Source organism: Balaenoptera ricei, chromosome 20, assembly GCF_028023285.1.
Source record: "Balaenoptera ricei isolate mBalRic1 chromosome 20, mBalRic1.hap2, whole genome shotgun sequence".
NCBI classification, from domain to species: Eukaryota; Metazoa; Chordata; class Mammalia; order Artiodactyla; family Balaenopteridae; genus Balaenoptera; species Balaenoptera ricei.
The window spans coordinates 33,031,232-33,045,881 of NC_082658.1; the positions used below are offsets into that span (position 1 = coordinate 33,031,232).

The 14,650-nt window shown below is 37.0% G+C and overlaps 1 non-coding gene across 1 annotated transcript; it reads left to right on the forward strand.

The window, feature by feature from the left end:
• The first annotated feature begins 13,489 nt into the window (after positions 1 to 13,489).
• On the forward strand, positions 13,490 to 13,596 carry LOC132356304 (U6 spliceosomal RNA). The gene has a single exon (XR_009499821.1). It is a non-coding gene; the product is annotated as a U6 spliceosomal RNA (small nuclear RNA).
• Positions 13,597 to 14,650: the final 1,054 nt, after the last annotated feature.

Below are 14,650 nucleotides of genomic sequence, written 5' to 3' on the forward strand. Positions count from 1 at the left end.
GTCTCTGTTCTGTGTCTTGGAGAATATGAGACTATGTATGTGCCCTTTAAGAGCAGAGTCTCTTGTCTTATACAACATTCTGGCTCTCCCATATGTAAGCCCAACTGGCCTTCAAAGCTAGACATTCTGGGGACACACCTTCCCAATTTTGTACCCCTGGGATGGGGAACATGATGTGGGGTTCATATCCCTCAGTCTTTAGGGAGAACCTCTGCAATTGTGATTATATTTCTGTTTGTGGGTCACTCATCCTGGGGGCAGGGGTGTTGACTATATGTGTCTTTAGCCGTCTTATACATCTTGTTGTGACTCCTTCTATATATCTTTAGTTGTGGAAAATCTCTTATGCTAGTCTTCAGGTTGTTCTCAAAGATAGTTGTTTTGCAAGTAGTTGTGATTTTTGTGTGTCCATGGAAAGAGGTGAGCTCAGGGTCTTCTTACTCTGCTATCTTATTCATACCCTCCTTGATACCATTCATCTTTAAGGAATAATTAATTTTAGCACATTATTCACCATCTGTACAAAGATTGCTTTCTTTTGATTAAAGTCAAATAATGTTTATTACAGAAAATTTTGTAAATGCCTAAATGAGAAAAACACTTCATATTTTACCACTCAAACTAAATTACTAATGCATTTTGGATATTATCTTCACATGTTTTTATTTTTTTCTGTATTTTCCTTGCATGGCAAGTCAATACTTTAGCATGAAGTCGTTTCTGTATTACCTCACATTCATTTTATATACTATTTTAAATGGCACACTTCAATCATAGAAATTTAAGTCTATATTTTTTTATTTTAGAATTTCATGTAAAATTTATTTGCACAAAGTTCTAAATTAAAAAAAAAAAATTTCAAACTCTTCCTCAAAGAAATAAAGTCATCAAGGTGAATTATGCTGGGACCAGGAGAGGAGAATCGCCACAAGTAAAAGTAACATATTTGAGTAGCTCTAATATACCTTCCCTGGGATGAAGGCTACCTACTTGTGTTAATTTAATTCCCATTCCAATTTATTAAGTTAGTTAACATTGCCTTACTTTAAACTGTAGAAACTGAGACATTATTAAATTAAATAATTTACTCAAAATCCCATAGCTAGTAGTAGCAAAACAAAGATTTGATTCCAAACCATTTGCACTTTGGTTTAGGCATTAGGGTAGTGGTGAAGAGGGAACATTTTAGCAAGCCTCCTATTTTATTGGCTAAAATTATAAAGTGTAAAATGAAAAATATCCTCCTGCTTTGTTTCACATACCCCATTTTGTTCTCTAAAAGCAAATTATTCCAATTCTTTTAACTGCTACTTCTTACATTTATATGTTATTTCTAGCTAATATATTTATATAGGCATTCTTATTATATTTATTTTATTAATATCTTATTGATGCCTATTATGAGATAGAAAGCAATACTACATGAAACACTCCTGCTTCCTCCATCCCCCAAATATATTCTCATATTAAACCAGTGTACATTACTTTTGACTATGTAAATATTTTTCATTGCTGTACTGAGCTGTGTTAGTACTAAGATTAAATTACAGGTAAGAAGAGAGATTAGCTCAAGATGGCAGAGTAGAATGACATGAGCCCTTCTTACAAAAATATCAAAATCATAACAAACTGTTGAACAACCATTGACAAAATAATGATGGAACCTATCAAAAAAAGATACCCTACATCCAAAAACAAAAAATATTTCACAGTGAGATGGTAGGAAGGGGCACAATAGCAATAAAATCAAGTCCTATACCCTCCGGGTGGGCAACCCATGAACTGGAAAACAATTATAACACAGAAGTCATCCAACAAGAGTGAAAGTTCTGACCCCAAGTCATGTTTCCCACCTGGGGGTCTGACAATGAGAGGAGGAATACCCAGAGAATCTGGCTTTGAAAGCCAGAGGGATTTGATTGCAAGACTTCCACAAGAATGAGGAAAACAGAAACTCTACTCTTGGAGGGTACACACAAAGTCGCATGTGCACCAGGACCCAGGGGAAAAAAGCAGTGACCCCATAAGAGACTGGACCAGACCTACTTGATAGTATTGGAGGGTCTGTTGCAGAGGTGGGGGGTTGCTGTGGTTCGCTGTGGGGACAAAGACACTGGCAGTAGCAGTTCTGGGAGGTATTCATTGGTGTGAGCTTTCCTGGAGGACAACATTACCCCTACCAAAAAGCCTGTAGGCTTCAGTGCTGTGTCGCCACAGGCCAAACAATTGACAGGGAGGAAACACAGCACCACTCATCAACAGACAGGTGGATTAAAGTTTTACTGAGCATGGCTCTGATCGCAAGAGGGACAAGGCCTAGCTCCATTCACCACCATTCTCTCCCACTGGAAGTTTGCATAAGACTCTTAGACAGCCTTATCCACCAGAGGGAAGACAGAAAGAAGAACTACAATCCTGCAGGCTGTGGAACAGAAACAACAATCACAGAAACATAGAGAAAATGAAATGGCAGAGGAATATGTCCCAGAGGAAGGAACAAGATAAAACTCCAGAAAAACAACTAAGTGAAGTGGAGATAGGAATCCTTCTGGAAAAAGAATTCAGAATAATGATAATGAAGATGATCCAAGACCTTGGAAAAAGAATGGAGGCAAGGATGAAAGACATGCAAGAAATGTTTAACAAAGACCTTGAAAAACTAAAGAGAAACAAACAGACGAACAATACAATGACTGAAATGATAAACATTAGAAGGAATCAATAGCAGAAGAACTGAGACAGAAGAACAGATAAGTGACCTGGAAGACGGAATAGTGGAAATCACTGCTGTGGAAGAAAAAAAGAAAAGAAGAATGAAAAGAAATGAAGACAGGCTAAGACCTCTGGGACAACATTAAACACACCAACATTCATATTATAGGGGTCGCAGACAAGAAAATAGAAAGAAAGAACCCAAGAAAATATTTGAAGGGTTATATGCTGAAAGCTTCCATAACATGGGAAAGGAAAGAGTTACCTAACTTCAGGAAGTGCAGAGAGTCCCAGGCAAGATAAACCTAAGGAGGAACACAGAGAGACACATAGTACTCAGATTGACAAAAATAAAAGACAAAGAACAAATATTAAAAGCAACAAGGGAAAAGCAACAAATAACATACAAGGGAACTCCCATAAGGTTATCAGCTAATTTCTCAGCAGAAACTCTGCAGGCCAGTAGGGAGCGGCACGGTATATTTAAAGTGATAAAAGGGAAGAACCTACAACCAAGAAAATTCTACCCAGCAAGGCTCCCATTCAGATTTTATGAAGAAACCAAAAGCTTTACAGATAAGCAAAAGCTAAGAGAATTCAGTACCTCCAGACGAGCTTGCAACAAACGCTAAAAAAACTTCTCTAGGCCGGAAAGAGACCAGCAACTTAAAACAACCTTATATATATATAGAATACTGTATCAAAACCTCATTGGAACAGAAAACCCCAAAACTACAATAGATACACCCACAAAAAAGAAAAAGCAACCCAAACACAACACGAAAGATGGTCATCAAACCACAAGAGAAGAAAACAAAAGAGGAAGGGAAGAAAAAAGACCTATAAAAACAAGGCCAAAACAATTAACAAAATGCCAATAGGAACTTACATATCAATAATTACCTTAAACATAAATACATTAAATGCTCCAACCAAAGGACAAAGACTGATGGAATGGAAAAAAAAACAAGACCTGTATATATGCTGTATACAAGAGACCCACTTCAGAACAAGGGAAACATAAAGACTGAAAGGAAGAGGATGGAAAAAGATATTACATGAAAAGGAAAATCAAAAGAAAGCTGGAGTAGCAATACTGATATCAGATAAAATAGTCTTTATTTTTATTTTTATTTTTGTAACATCTTTATTGGAGTATAATTGCTTTAAATGGTGTGTTAGTTTCTGCTGTATAACAGTGAATCAGCTATATGTATATATATAAATCACCATATCCCCTCCCTCTTGCATCTCCCTCCCACCCTCCTTTTCCCACCCCTCTAGGTGGTCACAAAGCACCGAGCTGAGCCCCCTGTGCTATGCAGCTGTTTCCCAGTAGCTATTTTACATTTGGTAGTGTATATATGTCAATGCCACTCTCTCACATCGTTCCAACTTACACTTCCCCCTCCTCTTCTCCTCAAGTCCATTCTCTAAGTCTACGTCTTTATTCCTGTCCTGCCCCTATGTTCTTCAGAACCTTTTTTTTTTTTTTTTTTTTTAGATACCACCACATATATGTGTTAGCATATATGTGTTAGCATTCGGTATTTGTTTTTCTCTTTCTGACTTAATTCAGTTTAGATGACAGACTCTAGGTCCATCCACCTCACTACAAATAACTCAGTTTTGTTTATATTTATATTTATATATAAATATAACATATACACATGTGCCACATCTTTATCCATTCATCTGTCCATGGACACTTAGGTTGATTCCATGTCCTGGCTATTGTAAATAGTGCTGCAATGAACATTGTGGTACATGATTCTTTTTGAATTATGGTTCTTTTTGAATTATGGTTCTCTGAGGGTATATGCCCAGTAGTGGGATTGCTGGGTCATATGGTAGGTCTATTTTTAGCTTTTAAGTAACCTCCATACTGTTCTCCATAGTGGCTGTATCAATTTACATTCCCACAAACAGTGCAAGAGTGTTCCCTTTTCTCCACACCCTCTCCAGCATTTATTGTTTGTAGATTTTTTGATGATGGCCAGACTGACCAGTGTGAGGTGATAGCTCATTGTAGTTTTGATTTGCATTTTTCTAATGATTAGCGATGTCAAGCATTCTTTCATGTGTTTGTTGGCAATCTGTATATCTTCTTTGGTGAAATGTCTATTTAGGGCTTCTGCTCATTTTTGGATTGGGTTGTTTGTTTTTTTGATATTGAGCTGCATGAGCTGCTTACATATTTTGCAGATTAATTCTTTGTCAGTTGCTTTCTTTGCAAATATTTTCTTCCAATCTGAGGGTTGTCTTTACGTCCAGTTTAAGGTTTCCTTTGCTATGCAAAACTTTTAAGTTTCATTAGGTCCCATTGGTTTAATTTTGTTTTTACTTCCATTTCTTTAGGAGGTGGGTCAAAAAGGATCTTGCTGTGATTTATGTAATAGAGTGATCTGCCTAGGTTTTCCTCTAAGAGTTTTATAGTGTCAGGCCTTACATTTAGGTCTTTAATCCACTTTGAGTTTATTTTTGTGTATGGTGTTAAGGAGTGTACTAATTTCATTCTTTCACACGTAGCTCTCCAGTTTTCCCAACAACTCTTATTGAAGAGGCTGTCATTTCTCCATTGTATATTCTTGCCTTCTTTATTAAAGATAAGGTGACCATATGTGAGTGAGTTTATCTCTGGGCTTTCAATCCTGTTCCATTGATCCATATTTTTGTGACAATACCATACTCTCTTGATTACTGTAGCTTTGTAGTATAGTCTGAAGTCTGGGAGCCTGATTCCTCCAGTTCCATTTTTCTTTCTCAAGATTGCTTTGGCTATTTGGGGTCTTTTGTGTTTCCATATAAATTGTGAAATTGTTTGTTCTAATTCTGTGAAAAATGCCATTGGTACTTTGATAGGGATTGCATTGAATATGTAGATTGCTTTGGGTAGTATACTCATTTTCACAATGTTGATTCTTCCAATCCAAGAACATGGTATAACTCTCCATCCATTTCTATCATCTTTAATTTCTTTCATCTGTGTCTTATAATTTTCTGCATACAGGTCTTTTTTCCCCTTAGGTTGGTCTATTCTTAGGTATTTTATTCTTTTTGTTGCATTGGTAAAAGGGAGTGTTTCCTTAATTTCTCTTTCAGATTTTTCATCATTAGTGTATAGGAATGCAAGAGATATCTGTGCATTAATTTTGTATCCTGCTACTTTACCAAGTACATTGATTAGCTCCAGTAGAGCTAATCTCTCTTGGTTACTTAGTAGTGTATTGTTTAGCCTCCATGTGTTTGTAGTAGCCTCCAGTAGTTTTCTGGTAGCATCTTTAGGATTCTCTATGTTTAGTATCATGTCATCTGCAAAGAGTGACAGTTTTACTTCTTCTTTTCTGATTTGGAATCCTTTTATTTCTTTTTCTTCTCTGATTGCTGTGGCTAAAACTTCCAAAACTATGTTGAATAATAGTGGTGAGAGTGGGCAATCATTTCTTGTTCCTTATCTTAGTGAAATGGTTTCAGGTTTTCATCATTGAAAATGATGTTGCCTGTGGATTTGTCATACATGGCCTTTATTATGTTGAGATAGGTTCCGTCTATGCCTACTTTCAGGAGATTTTTATAATAAATGGGTGTTGAATTCTGTTGAAAGCTTTTTCTGCATCTATTGAGATTATCATATGGTTTTTATCCTTTGATTTGTTAATATGGTTTATCACATTGTTTGATTTGTGTATATTGGAAAATCCTTGCATTACTGGGATAAACCCCATTTGATCATGTTGTATGATCCTTTTAATGTGCTGTTAGATTCTGTTTGCTAGTTTTTGGTGAGGATTTTTGCATCTATGTTCATCAGTGATATTGGCCTGTAGTTTTCTTTCTTTGTGACATCTTTGTCTGGTTTTGGTATCAGGGTGATGGTGGCCTCGTAGAATGAGTTTGGGAGTGTTCCTCCCTCTGCTAAGTTTTGGAAGAGTTTGAGGGTAGGTGTTAGCTCAACACAAAATATTTGGAAGAATTCCCCTGTGAAGCCATCTGGTCCTGGGCTTTTGTTTGTTGGAAGATTTTTAATCACAGTTTCAATTTCAGTGCTTGTGATTGGTCTGTTTATATTTTCTATTTCTTCCTGGTTCAGTCTCAGAAGGTTGTGCTTTTCTAAGAATTTGTCCATTTCTTCCACGTTGTCCATTTTATTGCCATATTTCATTCTATTCTGTTGATTTAGTCTTCTTTCTTTTCTTCTTGATGAGTCTGGCTAATGGTTTATTACTTTTGTTTATCTTCTCAGAGAACCAGCTTTTAGTTTTATTGATCTTTGCTATCATTTCCTTCATTTATTTCTGATCTGATCTTTATGATTTCTTTCCTTCTGTTAACTTTGGGTTTCTTTTGTTCTTCATTCTCTAATTGCTTTAGGTGTAAGGTTAGGTTCTTTATTTGAGATATTTCTTGTTTTTTGAGGTGGGACTCTATTGCTATAAACTTACCTCTTAGAACTGTTTTGGCTGCATCCCATAGGTTTTGGGTCATTGTGTTTTCATTGTCATTTGCTTCTAGGCATTTTTTGATTTCCTCTTTGATTTCTTCAGTGATCTCTTGGTTATTTAGTAGTGTATTGTTTAGTGTGTTTGTAATTTTTACAGTTTTTTTTTTCCTGTAATTGATATCTAGTCTCATAACGTTGTCGTCAGAAGAGATACTTGATACAATTTCAATTTTCTTAAATTTACCAAGGCTTGATTTGTGACCCAAGATATGATCTATCCTGGAGAATGTTCCATGAGCACTTGAGAAGAAAGTGTATTCTGTTGTTTTGGAATGGAATGTCCTATAGATATCAATTAAGTCCATCTTGTTTAATGTGTCATTTAAAGCTTGTGTTTCCTTATTTATTTTCATTTTGGTTGATCTGTCCATTGGTGAAAGTGGGGTGTTAAAGTCCCCTACTATGATTGTGTTACTGTCTGTTTCCCCTTTTATGGCTGTTAGCATTTGCCTTATGTATTGAGGTGCTCCTATGTGGGGTGTATAAATATTTACAATTGTTATATCTTCTTCTTGTACTGATCCCTTGATCATTATGTAGTGTCCTTCTTTGTCTCTTGTAATAGTCTTTATTTTAAAGTCTATTTTGTCTGTTATGAGAATTGCTACTCCAGCTTTCTTTTGATTTCCATTTGCATGGAATATCTTTTTCCTTCCCCTCACTTTCAGTCTGAATGTGTCCCTAGGTCTGAAGTGGGTCTTTTCTAGACACCATATATACAAGTCTTTTTTTTTTTTTGTATACATTCAGCCAGTCTATAGCTTTTGGTTGGAGCACTGAATCCGTTTACATTTAAGGTAATTATTGATATGTATGTTCCTATTACCATTTTCTTAATTGTTTCGTGTTTGTTATTGTAGGCCTTTTCCTTCTCTTGTGTTTCCTGCCTAGGCAAGTTCCTTTAGCATTTGTTGTAAAGTTGTCTTTGTGGTGCTGAATTCTCTTAGCTTTTGCTTGTCTGTAAAGTTTTTAATTTCTCTGTTGAATCTGAATGAGATCCTTACTGGGTAGAGTAATCTTGGTTGTAGTCTTTTCCTTTTCATCACTTTAAATATGGCCTGTCACTCCCTTTTGGCTTGCAGAGTTTCTGCTGAAAGATCAGCTGTTAACCTTTTGGGGATTCCCTTTTATGTTATTTGTTGCTTTTGCCTTGCTGCTTTTAATATTTTTTCTTTGTATTTAATTTTCATTAATTTGATTAATTTGTGTCTTGGTTGTTTCTCCTTGAATTTATCCTGTATGGGACTCTCTGAGCTTCCTGGACTTGTTTGACTCTTTCCTTTTCCGTATTAGGTAAGTTTTCAACTATAATGTCTTCAAATATTTTCTCAGTCACTTTCTTTTTCTCTTCTTCTCCTGGGACCCTATAGTTTGAATGTCAGTGCGTTAAATGTTGTCCCAGAAGTCCCTGAGACTGTCCTCCATTCTTTTCATTCTTTTTTCTTTATTCTTCTCTGTGGTACTTATTTTCACTATTTTATCTTCCAGGACACATATCCGTTCTTTTGCCTCAGTTATTCTGCTATTGATTCCTTCTAGAGAATTTTTAATTTCATTTATTGTGTTGTTCATCATTGCTTCTTTGCTGTTTTGTTCTTCTCTGTGCTTGTTAAACGTTTCCTGTATTTTCTCCAATCTATTTCCAAGATTTTGTATCAGCTTTAGTATCATTATTCTGAATTCTTTTTCAGATATACTGCCTATTTCCTCTTCATTTGTTTGGTCTGGTGGGATTTTACCTTGCTCCTTCATCTGCTGCGTATTTATCTGTCTTCTCATTTTGCTTAACTTACTTCATTTAGGTCTCCTTTTCACAGGCTATAGGTTCACAGTTCCTGTTTTTTTTGGCGTCTGCCCCCAGTGGGTAAGTTTGGTTCAGTGGTTTGTGTAGGCTTACTGGTGGAGGGGACTGGTGCCTGTGTTCTGGTGGATGAGGCTGGGTCTTGTCTTTCTTGTGGGTAGGACCATGTCTGATGGTGTGTTTTGAGGTGTCTGTGAACTTGTGATTTTAGGCAGCCTCTCTGCTAATGGCTGAGTTTGTGTTCCTTTCTTGCTAGTTGTTTGGTATGGAGTGTCCAGCACTGGAGCTTGCTGGTCATGGGTAGAGCTGGGTCTTAGCATTGAGATTGAGATCTCTGGGAGAGTCCTCACCGATTGATATTACGTGGGGCTGGGAGGTCTCTGGTGGTCCTGAACTCGGCTCTCCCACCTCAGAGGCACAAGCCTGCAAGCCAGCCGGAGCACCAAGACCTTGCCAACCACATGGCTCAGAAGATAAGGGAGAGAGAAAAGAAAGAAAGAAAAAAAGTAAAAGAAAGTAAAATAAAGTTATTAAATTTTTTTTTAAATATATAATTAAATAAAAAAATTAAAAAGTAATAAAAAAGAAGACAGACGTCAAACCAATAAGCAAATCCACCAATGATAACAAGCACTAAAAACTAAGATAAACATAAAAATCAGAAACTATTCTGTCGCGCACAGCAAACTCCAAGTCTACAGTAGCTCCCAAAGTCCACTGCCTCAATTTTGGGATGACTTATTGTTTATTCAGTTATTACACAGGTGCAGGGTACCTCAAGTTGATTGTGGAGATTTAATCTGCTGCTCCTGAGGTTGCACGGAGAAATTTCCTTTTCTCTTCTTTGTTCGCACAGCTCCTGGGTTTCAGGTTTGAATTTGACCCTACCTCTGCATCTAGATTGCCCTCTGGCCTCTGTTCTTCCCCCAGACAGGAGGAGGTTACAGGAGCAGTGATTAGGGGGCTCTGGCTCACTCAGGCTGGGGGGAGAGGGAGACGGACGGAATGCGTGGTGAGCCTGCAATGGCAGAGGCCAGCTTGAAGTTGCCACAGCCTGAGGAGTGCCAGGTTCTCCCTGGGGAAGTTGTCCCTGGATCACAGGATCCTGGTAGTGGCAGGTTACACAGGCTCCTGGATGGGAAACTGAGGATAGTGCCCTGTGCTTGCACACAGGAGTCTTGGTGGCTGCAGCAGCATTAGCATTTCATGCCCATCTCTGGTGTCTTTGCTGATAGCCATGGCTCAAGCCCGTTTCTGGAGCTCATTTACACGGTGCTCTGAATCTCCTCTCCTCACGCACCCTGAAACAATGGTCTCTTGAATCTTAGGCAGTTCCAGACGTTTCTCTGGACTCCCTCCCTGCTAGGGTGAGGCACACTCACCCTCTTCAGGCTATGTTCACACAGCCAACCCCAGTCCTCTCCCTGGGATCTGACCTCCAAAGCTCGAGTCTCAGCTCCCAGCCCCTACCTGCCCTGGTGGGTGAACAGAGAAATTTCTCAGGCTGATGATTGGTGATCAGCACCAATCCTCTGTGCAGGAATCTCTCCACTTTGCCCTCTGCACCCATGTTGCTGTGCTCTCCTCTGTGAGTCTGAAGCTTTCCCCCAGCCCATCCCCTGTCTCCACCAGTGAAGGGGTTTCCTAGTGTGTGGAAACTTTTTCTCCTTCATGGCTCCCTCCCAGAGGTGCAGGTCCCATCCTTATTCTTTTGTCTCTGTTTTTTTCTTTTTTCTTTGGCCCTACCCAGGTATGTGGGGAGTTTCCTGTCTTTTGGGAAGTCTGAGATCTTCTGCCAGTGTTCAGTAGGTGTTCTGTAGGAGTTGTTCCACATGTAGATGTATTTTTGTTGTATTTGTGAGGAAGACATTGATCTCCACGTCTTACTCCTCTGCCATCTTGAAGGTCCTCCAAATCATACTTCAAAATAAACTGTTATAAGAGAAAAAGAAAGACACTCCATAATGATCAAGGGATCAATCCAAGAAGAAGATAATAACAACCGTAAATATATATGCACCCAACATAAAAGCACCTCAATATATAAGGTGAGTACTAACACCCATAAAGGAAGAAATCAACAGCAACACAATAATACTGTGGGACTTTAACACCCCACTCTTATCAATGGACAGACCATCCAGACAGAAAATCAATAAGGAAACACAGGCCTTAAATGACACTTTTAGGCCAAATGGACTTAATTTATATTTATAGAACATTTCATCCAAAAACAGCAGAATACACATTCGTCTCATGTGCACATGGAACGTTCTCTAGGATTGACCCAATATTAGGCAATAAAGCAAGCCTCAGTAAATTTAAGAAAATTGAAATCGTACCAAGCATCTTTTCTGACCATTAGAAATAAACTACAAGAAAAAAAAAAAAAACTGTTAAAAACATAAACACGTGGAGGCTAAACAATATGCTACTAAACACCCAGTGGAACACTGAAGAAATTAAAGAAAATTTCAAAAAATACCTAAAGGCAAATGAAAACAAAAGCAAAACAATCCAAAACCTATGGGATACATCAAAATCACTTCTAATAGGGAAGTTTACAGCAATTAAAACTTACCTCAGGAAACAAGAAACATATCAAATAAACAGCCTAAACTTACACCTAAATCAACTAGAGAATGAAGAACAAACAAAACCTAAGGTTAGTAGAAGGAAAGAAATCATAAATATCAGAGCAGAAATAAATGAATAGAGATGAAGAAAGCAATTGCAAAGATCAATGAAACTGAAAGCTGGTTCTTTGAAAAGACAAACAAAATTTATAAACCTTTAGCCAGACTCATCAAGAAAAAAAGGGAGAGGACTCAACAAAAGTAGAAATGAAAAAGGAGACGTTACAACTGACACCACAGAAATACAAAAGATTATAAGAGACTACTACAAACAACTGTATGTCAATAAAACAGACAACCTGGAAAAAATAGGCAAATTCATAGAAAGGTATATTATACCAAGACTGAACCAGGAAGAATGGAAATTATAAACAGACCAGTCACAAGTACTGAGATTGAAAATGTGATTAAAAAAATCTTCCAATAAACAAATGTCCAGGACCAGATGGCTTCACTAGCAAATTCTATCAAACAGTTAGAGAAGAGCTAATACGTATCCTGAAAATGTTCAAAAAATTGCAGAGGAAGGGAAACTCCCAAACAAATTCTATGAGGCCATCATCAGCCTGATACCAAAAGCAGACAAAGATACCACACAAAAAAAAATAATAATAATAATTACAGGCCAATATCACTGATGAACATAAACGCAAGTATCCTCAACAAAATTTGAGCAGTTCAAATCCAATGATACATTAAAAGGCTCATACAACATGATCAAGTGGAATTTATCCCAGGGTTGCAAGGATTCTTCAATATATGCAAATCAAATAGTGTGATACACCATATAAACAAATTGATGAATAAGAACAATATGATCAACTCAATAGATACACAAAAAGCTTTTGATAAAATTCAACACCTATTTATGACAAAAACTCTCCAGAAAGTGGGCCTAGAGGGAACATACCTCAACATAACAAAGACCATACATGACAATCCTACAGCTAACATTATACATAATTGTGAAAATCTAAAAGTATTTCCTTTAAGATCAGGAACAAGACAAGGTTATCCACTCTCACCACTTTTATTCAACACAGTTTTGGAAGTACTAGCTATGGGAATAGAAGAAGTAAAAGAAAGAAAAGGAATGCAAATTGGAAAAGAAGAAGTTAAAACATCACCCTTTGCAGATGACATGATACCATACATAAAAATTCCTAAAGATGCCACCAGAAAACTACTAGAGCTCATTAATGAATTTGGTAAAGTTGCAGGTTATAAAATTAATACACAGAAATCTCTTGCATTTCTATACACTAACAACAAAAGACCAGAAAGAGAAATTCAAGAAACCATCCCATTTACCATCATATCAAAAAGAATAAAGTACCTAGGAATAAACCTACCTAAGGAGAAAATGGCCTGCACTCTTAAAACTATAAGATGTTGATGAAAGTAATAAAAGATGACACAAAGAGATGCAAAGATATACCATGTTCTTGGATTGGAAGAATCAATATTGTCAAAATGACTGTACTACCCAATGCAGTCTACCGATTCAATATAATCCCTATCAAATTACCAATGGCCTTTTCCACAGAACTAGAAAAAAATCTTAAAATTTTTGTGGAGACAAAAGGACATTGAGTTGCTAAAGTAATCTTAAGAAGGAAAAATGGAGCTAGAGGAATCAGGCTCCCTGACTTCAGACCACACTACAAACTATAGTCGTCAAAATAGTATGGTACTGGAACAAAAACAGAAATATAGATAAGTGGAACAGGACAGAAAACCTGGAAATAAACCTACGAAGCTATGGTCACTTAATCTACAACAAAGGAGGCAAGAATATACAAAGGAGGAAAGACAGTCTCTTCAATAAATGGTGCTGGGGTGCTCGCTTCGGCAGCACATATACTAAAATTGGAACGATACAGAGAAGATTAGCATGGCCCCTGCACAAGGATGACATGCAAGTTCGTGAAGCATTCCATATTTTTCTCGCTAAAAAAAATTAAAATAAAATAAATAAATAAATAAATAAATGGTGCTGGGAAAACTGGACAGTTACATGTAAAAAAAAAAGTAATTAGAATATTCTTTGACACCATACACAAAAATAAACTCAAAAGGGATTAAAGAATGAAATGTGAGACTGGATACTATAAAACTCTTAGAGGAAAACATAGCCAGAACACTCTCTGACATAAATTACAGCAATATCTTTTTTGATCCATCTCCCAGAGTAATGGAAATAAAAACAGAAATAAACAAATGGGATCTAATTAAACTCAAAAGTTTTTGCACAGCAAAGGAAACCATAAATGATACAAAAAGGCAATCCACAGAATGGGATAAAATATTTGCAAATGATGTGATTGACAAAGGGTTAGTCTCCAAAATTTACAAACAGCTCATGTGGCTTAATATCATCAAAACAAACCAATCAACAAATGGGCAGAAGACCTAAACAGACATTTCTCCAAAGAAGACATACAGATGACAAAGAGGCAGATGAAAAGATGTTCAACATTGCTAATTATTAAAGAAATGCAAATCAAAACTACAATGAGATATCACCTCACACCAGTCAGAATGGCTAACATAAAAAATCTACAAACAATAAATGCTGGAGAGGGTGTGGAGAAAAGGGAACCCTCCTACACTGTTGTTAGGAATGTAAACTGGTGCAGCCACTATGGAAAACAGTATGGAGGTTCCATAAAAAACTAAAAATAGAGCTACCATATGATCCAGAAATCCCACTCCTGGGCATATACCTGGAGAAAAACATGGTCCAAAGGGATACATGCACACCAATGTTCATTGAAGCACTCTTTGCAATAGACAAGACATGGAAGCAAACTAAATGTCCATCAACAGAAGAATAGATAAAGAAGATGTGGTCCATATATACAATGGAATATAACTCAGCCATTAAAAAGAATGAAACAATGCCATTTGCAGCAACATGGATGGACCTAGAGATTGTCATACTGAGTGAAGTAAGTCAGATAGAGAAAGATATATATCGTATGATATCACTTATATGAG